This window comes from Nicotiana tabacum, chromosome 10 (genome assembly GCF_000715075.1).
Source record: "Nicotiana tabacum cultivar K326 chromosome 10, ASM71507v2, whole genome shotgun sequence".
Classification (NCBI taxonomy): Eukaryota; Viridiplantae; Streptophyta; class Magnoliopsida; order Solanales; family Solanaceae; genus Nicotiana; species Nicotiana tabacum.
Genome location: NC_134089.1, coordinates 119,145,048 through 119,159,508, shown reverse-complemented (window position 1 = coordinate 119,159,508; position 14,461 = coordinate 119,145,048).

Sequence of the window (14,461 nt, the reverse complement as noted above, 5' to 3'; positions counted from 1 at the left end):
TTCTCAGCCCAAAACATGATGTACAAATATCATTTTAGTTTCAAATCTGAGTAAAAGTGGCTGAGCTTGTAAAACAGTAGATATCAACAGGACTGAGTTCAAATAATAAGTCAAGCAGTAAGAAAACAATGATAAAAATCCCTGAAGGGTTCAAATAGTTGGCACAAAGCCCAAATATGGCAATCAGCCCAAATCATGATGATAACAAATGAATTTCAGTCAAATATTCGGTAAAATCATCAATCGGGATGGACCAAGTCACAATCCCCAGTAGTGAAAGACCCCACGCTCATCATCCAGCGCGTATCTTGCCTCAATATAGCACTACGACGTGCAATCCGGGGTTTTAAACCCTCAGGACATCATTTACAATCATTACTCACCTCGAACCGGCGAAATGTCTAGCTCGCGACGCCTTTACCCATCAAATTGGCCTCCACATGCATCCAATCTATCCAAAATCAGAACGAATACATCACAATATGCTAAGGGAGAAAAGCCCAAGCGAAAACAATCAACAAAGATCAAAAATCCCGAAATTAGCAAATCCTGAGCCCCGGGCCCACATCTCAGAATCGGGTAAAATTTATATTTTCAGAATCCTCATACCCTCACGAGTCTAACCATACCAAAATTATCCAATTCCGATATCATTTGGTCCTTCAAATCATCATTTTACATTTTTGAAAGGTTTCACAATTTTCTTCCCAAATTCCATCCCAAATCACGAATTAAATGATGAATTCAATGATAGATTCATGTACTCTAGCCAAATCTGAGTTAAAATCACTTACCCCGATGAATTTCGTGAAAAACCTTCGAAAAATCGCCAAAATGCGAGCTCTCTAGGTCAAAATATTAAATAAAACCCAAAACCTCGTATTTATAGGGTACCCCTCAGGTTCCAGCCTCCGCGGGCCGCACCAAAACGACCACGGTCCGCGCAAGCCAGTGCAGTCCGTGCAAACACAACCACGGCCACACAGGCCTTCCTCTGCAGTAACAGGCTTTAGTATTTTGGCCATAACTTTTGCTACAGATGTCCAAATTGCGATATTTTTACCTTTCTGGAAACTAGACACGAAGGGCTACAACCTTCATTTTTTGAATCATCTCCAAATTCCTTGTGGATCAAAAGATATGAGCTTCCGAAGTTGGACCGACGACCTGTGGATCTTCATGACCGCGGACCGCGGACCATTTTCCGCGCCCAGTACTAATCCACCGCGCCCAGCACTAAGTTCACCGCGCCCAGCACTAAAACTTCTGCCCCCATCCATTTTCTAAGTTCAGGAATGTCCGGACTCGCTCAAAACTCACCCGAAACACACCTGAGGCCCTCAAACCTCAACCCAAACATACCAACACCTCCCATAAGATCATTAACACCTTGTCGAGCTTTCGAATCACTCAAAACAACATCAAAACACCAAATCAACTTCGGATTCAAGCTTAAGAACTTAGAAATTTCAAATTCCACAAACAACGCCGAAACATATCAAATCAGGTCCGATTGACCCCAAATTTTGCACACAAGTCATAAATGACATAACGAAACTACTGCAACTCTCGGAATTTCATTCCAACCTTTATATCAAAATCTCATCTATCAACCGGAAATCGACGAAATCTCAATTTCGCCAATCCAAGCCTAAACCTTCCACGGACTTCCAAAATGCATTCTGATCACGCTCCTAAGTCCCAAATCACCTAACGGAGCTAACCAAATCATAAAAATTCCCATCCGAGATCAAATACACATAAGTCAAATTTTTGCCAAACATTTCAAATTTAAGGCTTCAAACTGAGAACTATTCTTCCAACTTCATTCCGATTACCCTGAAAACTAAAACCAACGATTTACATAAGGCATAATGTATACACGGGGAAAGTTATGCCCGAAGACTGGCGATCAAAGTGCAAAAGTTCAAAACGACCGGTCGGGTCGTCAACCAAATCATTATACGACGCATACTCCTTTATCAGTATTCCCTCAATTGAAAAATCGACGTAATTGCCCTCATCGTTCCACTTGCCAGAATGACGCAACAACACTGTTAAACTTGCCATATGTATGAAGGAACTATACCGTATTTTGTATATAATTTGTATCAATTTAATTTTCCATGGTTGAATTGATATCTACGAATAGAGAAAAGGGAGAAGTGAATGGAAGAACTTCGAACAGATGCTGCTCTTGTTTTCGCTACTTTTTTTTTGAATCGTGTATGGCATAATACAGATTAATGGGTAATAGTTTTTGTTCGTTGAGTTAAATTAGGAGAATATCATGTGATTTGATTTCCTTTCCGTTTTTAACTAGTTTAACCTTCCAGATTTTATGCAGATACGTTACTGTATTCACGATAAGGCCGCGTGAATACAGTTAAATACATATCAACCTTAGCTGGAATTCCCTTTTTAACGCCTATTTTTTCTATTGTATTAATGAATACAATAGCTTAAATACATCAAATATATTGTATAAAAACATAAAAGGTATCTATAACACGTAATATAGCAAAATGTATCTATAAATGACTAATTAGACCTAAAAGATGATGTTTTATGAAAAATTCTCGTTTATTAACTATTGGCCTGTGATTAGTAGACGTTCTTTGCAAATAAATGCTAACCCTTTTTCCATGTATAGGATATTGACCTCTGTTTATAGAGAATACCTCTGCATTATAGACCAATAAAAAATGCTACCCCAATTGATGAAATAATGTTAGTGAACAAGAAAACAAGGAATTTTGATCCGACTAAAACTCAAAGTAATTAATATTCCTTCACATAGTATGCCTAACAAGCATCGGAACGGCCATAAGTATGAAAGACATGCTACATAATCCATCCAAGTTCAAGAATTTGCAAAGCACGAATGCAGTTAGCTAGTTATTATTGTAAAGGGAGTAGTGTAGATTGGTATTCCAGCTCTCTAATGAACCAGTGGAAACCAAGTGAAATTCATAAGAGGTCTTGCAATCTGAGCCCATTGACCCAGCCCAACAAGCATACTCTAAAAAATTGCACAAATATGACATTTTTTAGTAGGAGAGTACAAAAGAAACCGGCAAACCGCACCAAACCATTAATTCGAGTCAAACCGAGAAAAAAGCCAGACTATGGTTCGGTTTGGTATTAGAAAAAAAATCGATCAAAATTGGTTTGGTTTAGTTTTAACTAAAAAAAGTCAACCGAAACCAAACCAACCTTGCATTACATGTATAAAAGTTTCTAATATATTTAATGCATAAAAATATTTTTTGTAATGTGGTTTATAAATATTTCTTAAATTTTTTCATAGTTTTATCTTTTAGCACATTATTTCAAACTTGAACTTATAACTTTTGAATGCTCCAATAAGTTTTATAGTCCATAAATATTACATAACTCAAAGAAATCTCAAACCAGAATCAAATCAATATTAATGCCAACAGTACTAGAAATGAGAATAGTGTTGGATATCTATTTTTATTTTATTTTTTATGGTTTAGATAAAATGTATAACTTATTTTTTTAGTGTTTAGTCATGTAAATAATAGTACTTATTAGTCGTACTTATTTTACCAATTTAGTAATTTTAGATTATGTTCATTTTTATTATGGCTTATTAATACTGTAATATTTATTTTATGCGATTTTATTATCTTTATTGTTGAATATTTTAGTACGACATGACTCATCCCATATTTTATGTTATTTTCTTGAAATATCTTATATAGTTCGGTCTTACTAGGATTAAAAAAAATATTTGGAGCACAAATTCTATGTTTTATGCTATGAAGACTTTATGGGGAAAAAATCGAATAAACCCGAAAACTCGAAAAATACGAGAAAAATCGAGATTAAAAAACCCGACTTTTATTGGTTTGGTTTGGTCTATAGATTTAATAACCCGGCACAATTTATTTGGTTTGGTAATTGAAAAATTCGAACCAACCCGACCTATATACACCCATGCTTTTTAGGGTGATCTTTAACTTTTGACCCTCACATATTTTAAAGTCAAAAATTAAAAGTGTTACACATAAGGCAAGCGAAAGACAACACTTGTTAAATTTTAAAATTTGCCCATGGGCAAGCGGGGATAAATCAGGACCATTTTTGTGTACTTCATCCACTATACTCGGTAGTCTGTAATCATCCTCAAGTAGCCACGAAATACTTAGTCCATTTCATACGTAACCCCTTGAACATTTCTGATACAATCATACATTCCAACCAACATTTCAGAGTGTTCTATGTTTTAAACCTAAAGTTGTCCAAATATGGAATCATTTAAGTTTTGTTCTCAAAGATAAAATCTCATTTCAACTAAAAAAATTCTCAAAACCCACGAAACTGTGTCCATACATTGAAATATAAAGATGTAAAAAGTACTACAACAAAAATAACAACGATCCAGTAAAATCTCATTAGTTGTGTTTAAGGAGGATAGTATGTACGTAAACCTTATCCCTACCCCGAGGGAGTTGAGAGACTGTTCCCGAAAGACCCTCGGCTCAAGAAGACGAAAAAAGACAATATTTCAGTACCATCAACAAATACCATAGAAATAACAACATCATAAAGACCAGAAAATAGATGAAAAGCAAGAGCAATAGCCAGTAAATACATTCAGCACTATGAAAAACGAAAGAATAGTGAGAACATAACATTAACCACTAGCAGTCTAAGACAAAAATCCTATCAGACTAGCCTCACATAGGTACAAAGTAGAAATGGACTTAACTACCTCCTAACATACAACCCTAATACTCCACCTCCACAGCTTCCTATCAAGGGTCATGTCCTCGAAAATCTGAAGCCACACCATGTCCTGTCTGATCACCTCTTTCCAATACTTCTTAGGTCACACTCTACCTCTTCTCATACCTTCCAAAGTCAGCCGCTCACACCTCCTTACTGGTCCATCTGGGCTTCTCCTCTGTACGTGACTAAACCATCTGAGCCTCGCTTCCCGCATCTTGTCACACATCCTCCCGAATATCATCATTCCTAATCCTATCCATCCTAATGTGCCTGCACATCTACCTCAACATTCTCATTTCTGCTACTTTCATCTTCTGGACATGCAAGTTCTTAACTGGCCAATAACCAGCCGCATACATCATGGCCGATCTAACCACTGCTATGTAAAACTTATATTTGAATATCGGTGGTACTCTGTTGTCACACAGGACTGCAGGTGCTAACCTCTACTTCATCTACCATACCCCAATATGGTTTGTGATATCCTCTTGGATGTCCCTATTCCCCCGGATAACCCACCCAAGGTACTTGAAACTGCCTCTATTTGGGATAACCTGTCAGACCCAATTCCCGAACCCGGTCGTGATGACGCATCTCGTACAGACAAGGCCAGCCAGACCAAAACGGAATATTTGTTTTAAATAGTTAAATATCATAAACAGTTCTAAACATGATATGATAGCCATAATTTGCGAAAAATAACGATGACAATAGAAGAAACCATCCCGACACAGCCCAAACCGGAGTGTCACAAGTCATGAGCATCTATTAGAGTATAAATACAACTACACAGTCTGAATTATACAAAATAGGATTGATAAACAAAAGGAAGAAATGCGGTGCCACGAACGCTGGCGGTCACCTTACTAAACTCCGATAACTTAGCCTCCGATCGGCTCAAAACCCACTACCGGGTGTATAGATACCTGCATCTGCACACAAGGTACAGGGAGTAAAGTGAGTACTCCAACTTAGTGAGTAATAAAGGTATATAACAACTAAGCAGTAAGAAATCACGTAAAGCAACCAACATGCTGTAGAGAGGCAGTGAAAAACTCTTTGAGAAAAATAGTGAAGCTGTGAAATCTTTAGAAATATCTTAGCTCAGTTTAAAACTCTTTTGAAAATGACTTTCTCAACAGTTACGCAAATGAATGAAAAACAAATAGTGCAGATAGGCACGGAAATCCGCCCCTCGGGCGCAACACTCAATTAACAGATAATGCCAGGCAATCAGATAGATATCACATGAAGTAGCACAACAACAAATAATGGCAGACAATGAAATAAAGTAAACACATAGAACAGTACCAGCACCGCTGCGGCGTGCAGCCCGATCCATATATCACTGCGGCGCGCAGCCCGATCCATTTATCGTCGACGACGCTCATTGGGGGTGTGCAGACTCCGGGAGGGGCCGCTTACGGCCCAAGTGCAATATCAAGCCATCTTGTGGCATCAAATTTAGGCCCTCGGCCTCATATAAATTAGTATCTCACTGTTGCGGCGTGCAGCCCGATCTAAGAGTATCCTCACAATACAGGCCCTCGACCTTACTCAGTCGAAATTCACATAAGCCCCTCGGGCAACAGTAAAACATGATGCTCAGCCCAAAATATTATTTAAAATACCATTTCAAGTATTAGAGCAGAGTAAACATGGATGAGTTTTGAAAACAGTAGAAAATAACATGACTGAGTTCAACTATATAATCAAACAGTGAGGAAATATCAAACAACAATCCCTAAAGGGTTCAAATAGCTGGCACTAGGCCCAAAGATGGCATTCAGCCCAAATAATGATGATAACAATTAGTTTTCAGTTAAATACGCGGTAAAATCATCAATCGGGATGGACCAAGTCACAATCCCCAATAGTAAAAAACCCCACGCTCGTCATCCAGCGCGTGTCTCACCTCAATACAGCACTACGATGAGCAAATCCGGGGTTTCAAACCCTCAAGATATCATTTACAATCATTACTCACCTCGAACCGGCGAAATCTCTAGCTCGCGACACCTTTGCCCCTCAAATCGGTCTCCACGTGCGTCGAATCTAACCAAAATCAGAGCGAATACATCACAATACGCCAAGGGAACAATACCCAATCGAAAACAATCGAAAAATATCAAGAATCTCGAAATTAGCAAAACTCGAGCCCCGGGCCCACTTCTTGGAAATCAGAAAATTTAACATTAATGGATTCCTCATCTTCTCACGAGTTCATACATACCAAGAACTCTCAAATCCGAGGTCAAATGACCCATCAAATCCCAATTGGAATATCAAAAACTCAAGCCCTAGTTCATCAATTTTTGGCTTAATTTCCATGAATTTCTAGGCCAATTGCACAATATAATCGAGTATTGAGACCAAGATTCTTACCTCAAGTCAATTCCTCTTGAATCCCTCTTTCATTTCCTCCAAGAATCTCCAAAAACGGGCAGTCATGGGTGAAAATAGACCCAAAAACGCGAACAAGATGACTTAAAACATTTTGCCCAGCTACAGTAAAACCTTCTATGCGATCGCAGCCCCAGGCTCGCGATCGCGATGAGTAAAATTTCCAAAGCCTCAAAAAGCACTATGCGAACGTGGTCAAGCTCATGCGAACGCGATGACCACATTCCCAGATCTATGTGATCACGACCACATTGATGCGATCGCGAAGAACCAAACCACAGGGCCTCAAAATCCTTATACGCGAACGCAGAAGACATCATGCAAATGCGATGCCTTACCCGAGAACCTTCTGCGATCACGTTTGACTCAATGCGAACGCATTGAACAAAACTCCTGCCTCACAAACTACTTCTATGCGATCGCAACATCACCCCCGCGATCGCAATGACCAAAATCTCTGCAACAAAATGACTGGAAAATCTGCAACTTCCAAATGCCGAAATTGGTCCGATTGACCATTCGAAATCACCCCGAGGCCCCCGGGACCTCAACCAAAAGCACCAACATAACCCAAGACATCATAAAAACTTGTTCCAATCATCAAAACACCTCGACTAACACCAAAATCATCAAATTACATTGAATTCAAGCCTAAGTTCTTCAAAAACTTCCGAAACACGCATTCGATCAAAAACCCGACCAAACGACGTCCGAATGACCTGAAATTTTGCACACATATCCAAAATACCTAACACATATCCAAAATACCTAACGAAGCCACAGAAACTCTCAGAATTCCATTCCGAACATCGGATCAAAATCTCACCCATCGACCGGAATTCGCCAAAATACTAACTTCGCCAATTCAAGCCTAATTCTACACCGGACCTCCAAAATCAATTCTGATCACTCTCCTAAGTCACAAATCATCCCCCGAAGCTAAACGAAACATCGGAATTCAAATCCGAGCCCTCTAACACATAAGTCAATGTCCGGTTGACTTTTCCAACACAAACCTTCTTTAAAGAGACTAAGTGTCTCATTTCTTATCAAAACCACTCCAATTCAACTCGTCCACAGAAGACATTGATAATTAAGCATAACAAAATAGGTAGTGGGAAAAACAGGGCGGTAACTCACGAGACGACGGGTCGGGTCGTCACATCCTCCCCAACTTAAACAAATGCTCGTCCTCGAGCGTACCCAGAGTTGTCCTAGAAGACAACCAATAGCTGGATAACCTTACCAAGCATATACTCGGGGTGATCCCATGTCACCCTATCTCTCATAGGTCCGATAACACCACATAACTGAAATTTCACAATACAGATAGTCCGTAAACCATAGAACCACATTGCACTTTCTGAAACCATACACACGATCAGAACCTCACATCTATACTCAGAATAAGCCCGAACCAGCTGTAATAACCCATACCTGCAACCTCGGTTCCATTACATGATAAACCACCTAGCTCTAATGCTCGCAACCATAACCTCTATTCGTAGCAGCTGCACACAACACCTAAATACTGATAGAGAAACTCTTATCGACTGAAATCTCATTCCAACACTTTCATATATTGCTAATGATACTGAAACACGCAATAAACTGAAACTATTTCTCAGGTTAACCATTCATGAGGCCACTACCCCTCTGGCAATTACCATAGCAAATTTGAATCGAACCTCGATATTTACCCCTTAAACATGCTGAATTCGAATATGTTTGTATTCATTGATGATCCCAACAATCCCTTCTGACCAAACACACCATTCAGGTGACATGACACATCAATACGAGCCTAAGCCACAACTTGCATAATACGTGCACCAATAAGAAACGGTCTGAACATACTCAAATCATGAAAAAATGACTCAAACGAAAGAGCTGTACCTCAAGCTCATTTGTACCATCACAACACAAGGCTGAGACCCCGTCTCACATCATAGAAATAGAACACCTGAATCTACCCCGAACGGTCATATCTCCACGTGGCCTTGCCACAATGCACGATCCTATCCAAACACTGTTACACATGAAACCCACTCAAGTCACTATGCTCAAAACCGACAGCCACGCACAATTTGATGTCTGGAACCAAAGCAATTCATTACACCAACGGTGAAACAAATAACGTACGCCACGCAACCCGATAGGTCATAACCAATACTTCATTTACCGCACAACACCCAATTACTCTTCTCGCTCGACTTTCACTATGAATCCCCCAATAGAACCGCACTACATGTGCCCATAACTAACAAATCATGACGTCTCACTACACCAAAAAGCAACTCATAGCTCTCCTCATATCACTAACAAGCTCAATAACGATCAAATCAACCTATTCCTCAACAATACAATTCGGGGCCAACTAAGCCAACTCAAGCTAAACGCGTATCCAGATCGGCCTACTAGCGAACTCATTACCAAGAAAGCCTAAAGCTTCTCCTTCCACTAATATAACTCATGCCGGATCCGTACGATACGGTGCCCGGCACCAAATAAATATCAAAATCCACAACCTCGCCCGGCGACATGCCCGGCCACAAGAAACGCATCCGAAAAGTCCCTTAACACCGGTACGAAACCAATGGTAAAAACCTCTGCACTGACAATCATCACGAAGGCCCAATTAAGAAAAACAATCCTTCCCAGTCGCCCGCTGGGTCTTTGAAATATAAGCCACTCTGCTAGAACATAATCCAATGTACCTCGCCACTCAACTCGTGGCATTTCCGGCATAGCCCATAGCGCAATAGTTCAGAATCACCTAATACTCAGACAACCAGTCTGAATTTTAACATCACATCCAAAATCTAACATACAGGCAAATAAAGATCCACCCGAGCCTCCAAATCCCGATTGCCGCTAAACGGTGCCGAATACACATGGTCCACAACCACGACATAGCCTGTACATGAGAACTCTCAGTCTCCAGCTCCATATAGCACACGAATCATCGCACCTGATCCCAATTTCGTCGTCTGAAAGCATACCACACCTTAATATCCAACAATTCCATGATAGATACTCTAAAATTTCCCTGTGTCACCAAGCCAACCCAAATATCACCAGTCGATCCAACAAGAAAGTGCCGCAATACCACCGAAGTGCCATCCATTTAATCACATTGCCCTTTTTTTTTGAAATATATACTCTCATCAAATCACTTTCCAATAGCAGTACCATTTCCTTGATTATCTGAGGCTACCTACTGCCTAAGTGTTTTATGAACTTCCTTTCTGAACTGAACTGTAACCCAACACACGCAAGTCTCGGTCCTCCACAACATACCGCATATAACATACCATCCGAGGATACATGAAAACTTTACCTCCCTTCTGAGCCACAGACATCTATGCACTCAACTAGTCAAGAGCTTTCCATTGGTCCCATCTAGAACAAAAACCACTATACATCCCATGCTCCACATGCCCATAGAAAATATACATCTCCAAACCACGATAAAACCCAACAAGAACTCTTCCAGTTCCATTTGCACCAACTAAACTGCCAGGATTGAATCCTTCTAACGACCAAGCTAAGCAAGTCGTCGAAACCCAAGAGCATTGCTGCAGAACATTTGCACGAACTCATTACCTCGAACACATACGAAGAACTAATCATATCCTTACCATACCGATTCGGTCTACTATCAAGCTATTACATCTATCTAATTTCCCTTCTGATTCATCATCAATTTGATATTCCCCCTTGCTATAGCACCATAGTTCCTCAACCCAGGCTCACTACACGAGACCCACGCGCAAAACCACACTGTCTCACGACCCATAAGTCGCTGAATACTCTCTCAATTATTCCCAGAAATACCACATTCCCGAATACTTTACTCTGAAGAACTTTCTGCAATCTAAATCTGTTACCCTTACATTTCCTGACACTGATATATAGAATCCCATAGTTAACATAGAAATGCCACAAATTTGGACCTCTTCCAATGAAAACACCGTTTCTAACCACACATGCAACTGTAGAATACTCAATTATTCCCTGTAGAGTCTTTATCACATTAGAGCCATTTTCGCAAGTCATTTTCTCTTATTTACTGCAATTTACCTAACCCAACGAACAGAACCACCTGTGCCTCATTGGCATTCCGATACCATAGAATGAAATCCTTATCCCATTACGACCAAGCAACTTTCTGCTCTAAGCACCGAGCATTCTTTGCCAACAACAACTCTAGATATTCCGCAATTCTCATACCCTATGAAGCATAATATAACCCTGGTCAAAATTTTCCTTTACTCTAACCATAGCTAATTCGCTCGCAAGCCTCAAGATGGAACTAACATAACACATTACCGAACAATTAGCTAATCAATAGCAAACTCCCCAACTTAGCTCGAAGCCATAAATCAAGATACACTCAATAACTCATAATACTTTTACTCTATTGATGCCACAATACCATAGTGAGATTAAACTCGAATCATTTATAAGTTTGCAAAACTCATATTGTCGAGTAATGTAAACCTTCTGCAAATCTCGTATTCACTCTCGTAGTAGTTAAGCTCACTCTATTAAGTGACCCAAATTTAAATTTCAACACATATGTTTCACTTGTGAATGAGATCTTCTAACAGACAACATAAGGATCACACAATCTCAGAACACCATAGGAGACAACCCGCCTGCTTCGCCTCAATATAACATTTCTGTATACCTTCCACTGTCATACACATTACACAGTCGCTTAATCTTCCTAAGTCTGAACTCATACTGCAACATGAAATTTACTTCACTCCAACTAGGAGACATGAAAAGATTCTTCACGTGCCCATAACTTGGGGCTACACCTCCAATTACAATGGAAATCAAACACTTAATGGCTCATCTATCATCCAGCAGGCCTTCCTCTCCACTTCCGAGTCATATAGATACATCTCGCAGTACTAACATACTTATCACGTAGCTACCTAGCCGTCATTCACACCAATAGGGGCAATACCGAACGTATAAGTTCAAAACACTTGCTCACACAATCAGCACCTCGGTGCTTAAGCCATAGGCAAAGATCCGGCCTCAAGTCCTCCAGACTGGCCCAACATCAACTCACAGAGATTGCATCTCGCCCCTTGATCAGGAAATCACAAGCCATCAAGGCACATCTGATACTGAGCGCTTATGCACACATGCGAACGCGGGGGAGGAATTTCAAGAGTTACTTTTTCAAGCTGAATCAAGGACGCACGATAAGATTTCAAGAATGTGAAATTTTGCTAAGGGTTCTGCAGCCCCTCGAGGATAAATACAGACGTCTCCGTACCGATCTGCGAGACTCTACTAAACCTGCTCATGACTCATGAGACCTAGTAACCTAGGCTCTGATACCAACTTGTCATGACCCAATTCTCGAGCTCGGTCGTGATGGCGCCTCTCGTAAAGACAAGGCCAGCCAGACCAAAACGGAACATTTTTTTAAACAGTTAAATATCATAAACAGTTCTAAACATGATATGATAGCCATAATTTGCGAAAAATAACGATGACAATAGAAGAAACCATCCCGACACAGCCCAAATCGGGGTGTTACAAGTCACGAGCATCTATTAGAGTATAAATACAACTACACAGTCTGAATTATACAAAATAGGACTGATAAACAAAAGGAAGAAATGCGGTGCCGCGAACGCTGGCGGTCACCTTGCTAAACTCCGATAACTTAGCCTCCGATCGGCTCAAAACCCGATACCGGGTGTATGGATACCTGCATCTGCACACAAGGTGTAGAGAGTAAAGTGAGTACTCCAACTCAGTGAGTAATAAAGGTAAATAACAACTAAGCAGTAAGAAATCACGTAAAGCAACCAACATGTTGTAGAGAGGCAGTGAAAAACCCTTTGAGAAAAATAGTGAAGCTGTGAAATCTTTAGAAATATCTTAGCTCAGTTTAAAACTCTTTTGAAAATGACTTTCTCAACAGTTACGCAAATGAATGCAAAACAAATAGTGCAGATAAGCACGGAAATCCGCCCCTCGGGCGCAACACTCAATTAATAGATAATGCCAGGCAATCAGATAGATATCACATGAAGTAGCACAACAACAGATAATGGCAGACAATGAAATAAAGTAAACACATAGAACAATACCATCACCGCTGCGGCATGCAGCCCGATCCATATATCACTGCGGCATGCAGCCCGATCCATTTATCGTCGATGGCGCTCACTGAGGGTGTGCAGACTCCGGGAGGGGCCCCTTACGGCCCAAGCGCAATATCAAGCCATCTTGTGGTATCAAATCTAGGCCCTCGACCTCATATATATCAGTATCTCACTGCTGCGGCGTGCAGCCCAATCTAAGAGTATCCTCACAATACAGGCCCTCGGCCTTACTCAGTCGAAATTCACATAAGCCCCTCGGGCAAAAGTAAAACATGATGCTCAGCCCAAAATATTATTTAAAATACCATTTCAAGTGTTAGAGCAGAGTAAACATGGCTGAGTTTTGAAAACAGTAGAAAATAACATGACTGAGTTCAACTATATAATCAAACAGTGAGGAAATATCAAACAACAATCCCCGAAGGGTTCAAATAGCTGGCACTAGGCCCAAAGATGGCATTCAACCCAAATAATGATGATAACAATTAGTTTTCAGTTAAATACGCGGTAAAATCATCAATCGGGACGGACCAAGTCACAATCCCCAATAGTAAAAGACCCCACGCTCATCATCCAGCGCGTGTCTCACCTCAATACAGCACTACGATGTGCAAATCCGGGGTTTCAAACCCTCAAGATATCATTTACAATCATTACTCACCTCGAACCGGCGAAATCTCTAGCTCGCGACGCCTTTGCCCCTCAAATCGGTCTCCACGCGCGTCGAATCTAACCAAAATCAGAGCGAATACATCACAATACGCTAAGGGAACAATAACCAATCGAAAACAATCGAAAAATATCAAGAATCTCGAAATTAGTAAAACCCGAGCCCCGGGCCCACTTCTCAGAAATCAGAAAATTTAACATCAATGGATTCCTCATCTTCTCACGAGTTCATACATACCAAGAACTCTCAAATCCGAGCTCATATGACCCATCAAATCCCAATTGGAATATCAAAAACTCAAGCCCTAGTTCATCAATTTTTGGCTTAATTTCCATGAATTTCTAGGCCAATTGCACAATATAATCGAGTACTGAGACCAAGATTCTTACCTCAAGTCAATTCCTCTTGAATCCATCTTTCATTACCTCCAAGAATCTCCAAAAACGGGCTGTCATAGGTGAAAATAGACCCAAAAATGCGAACAAGATGACTT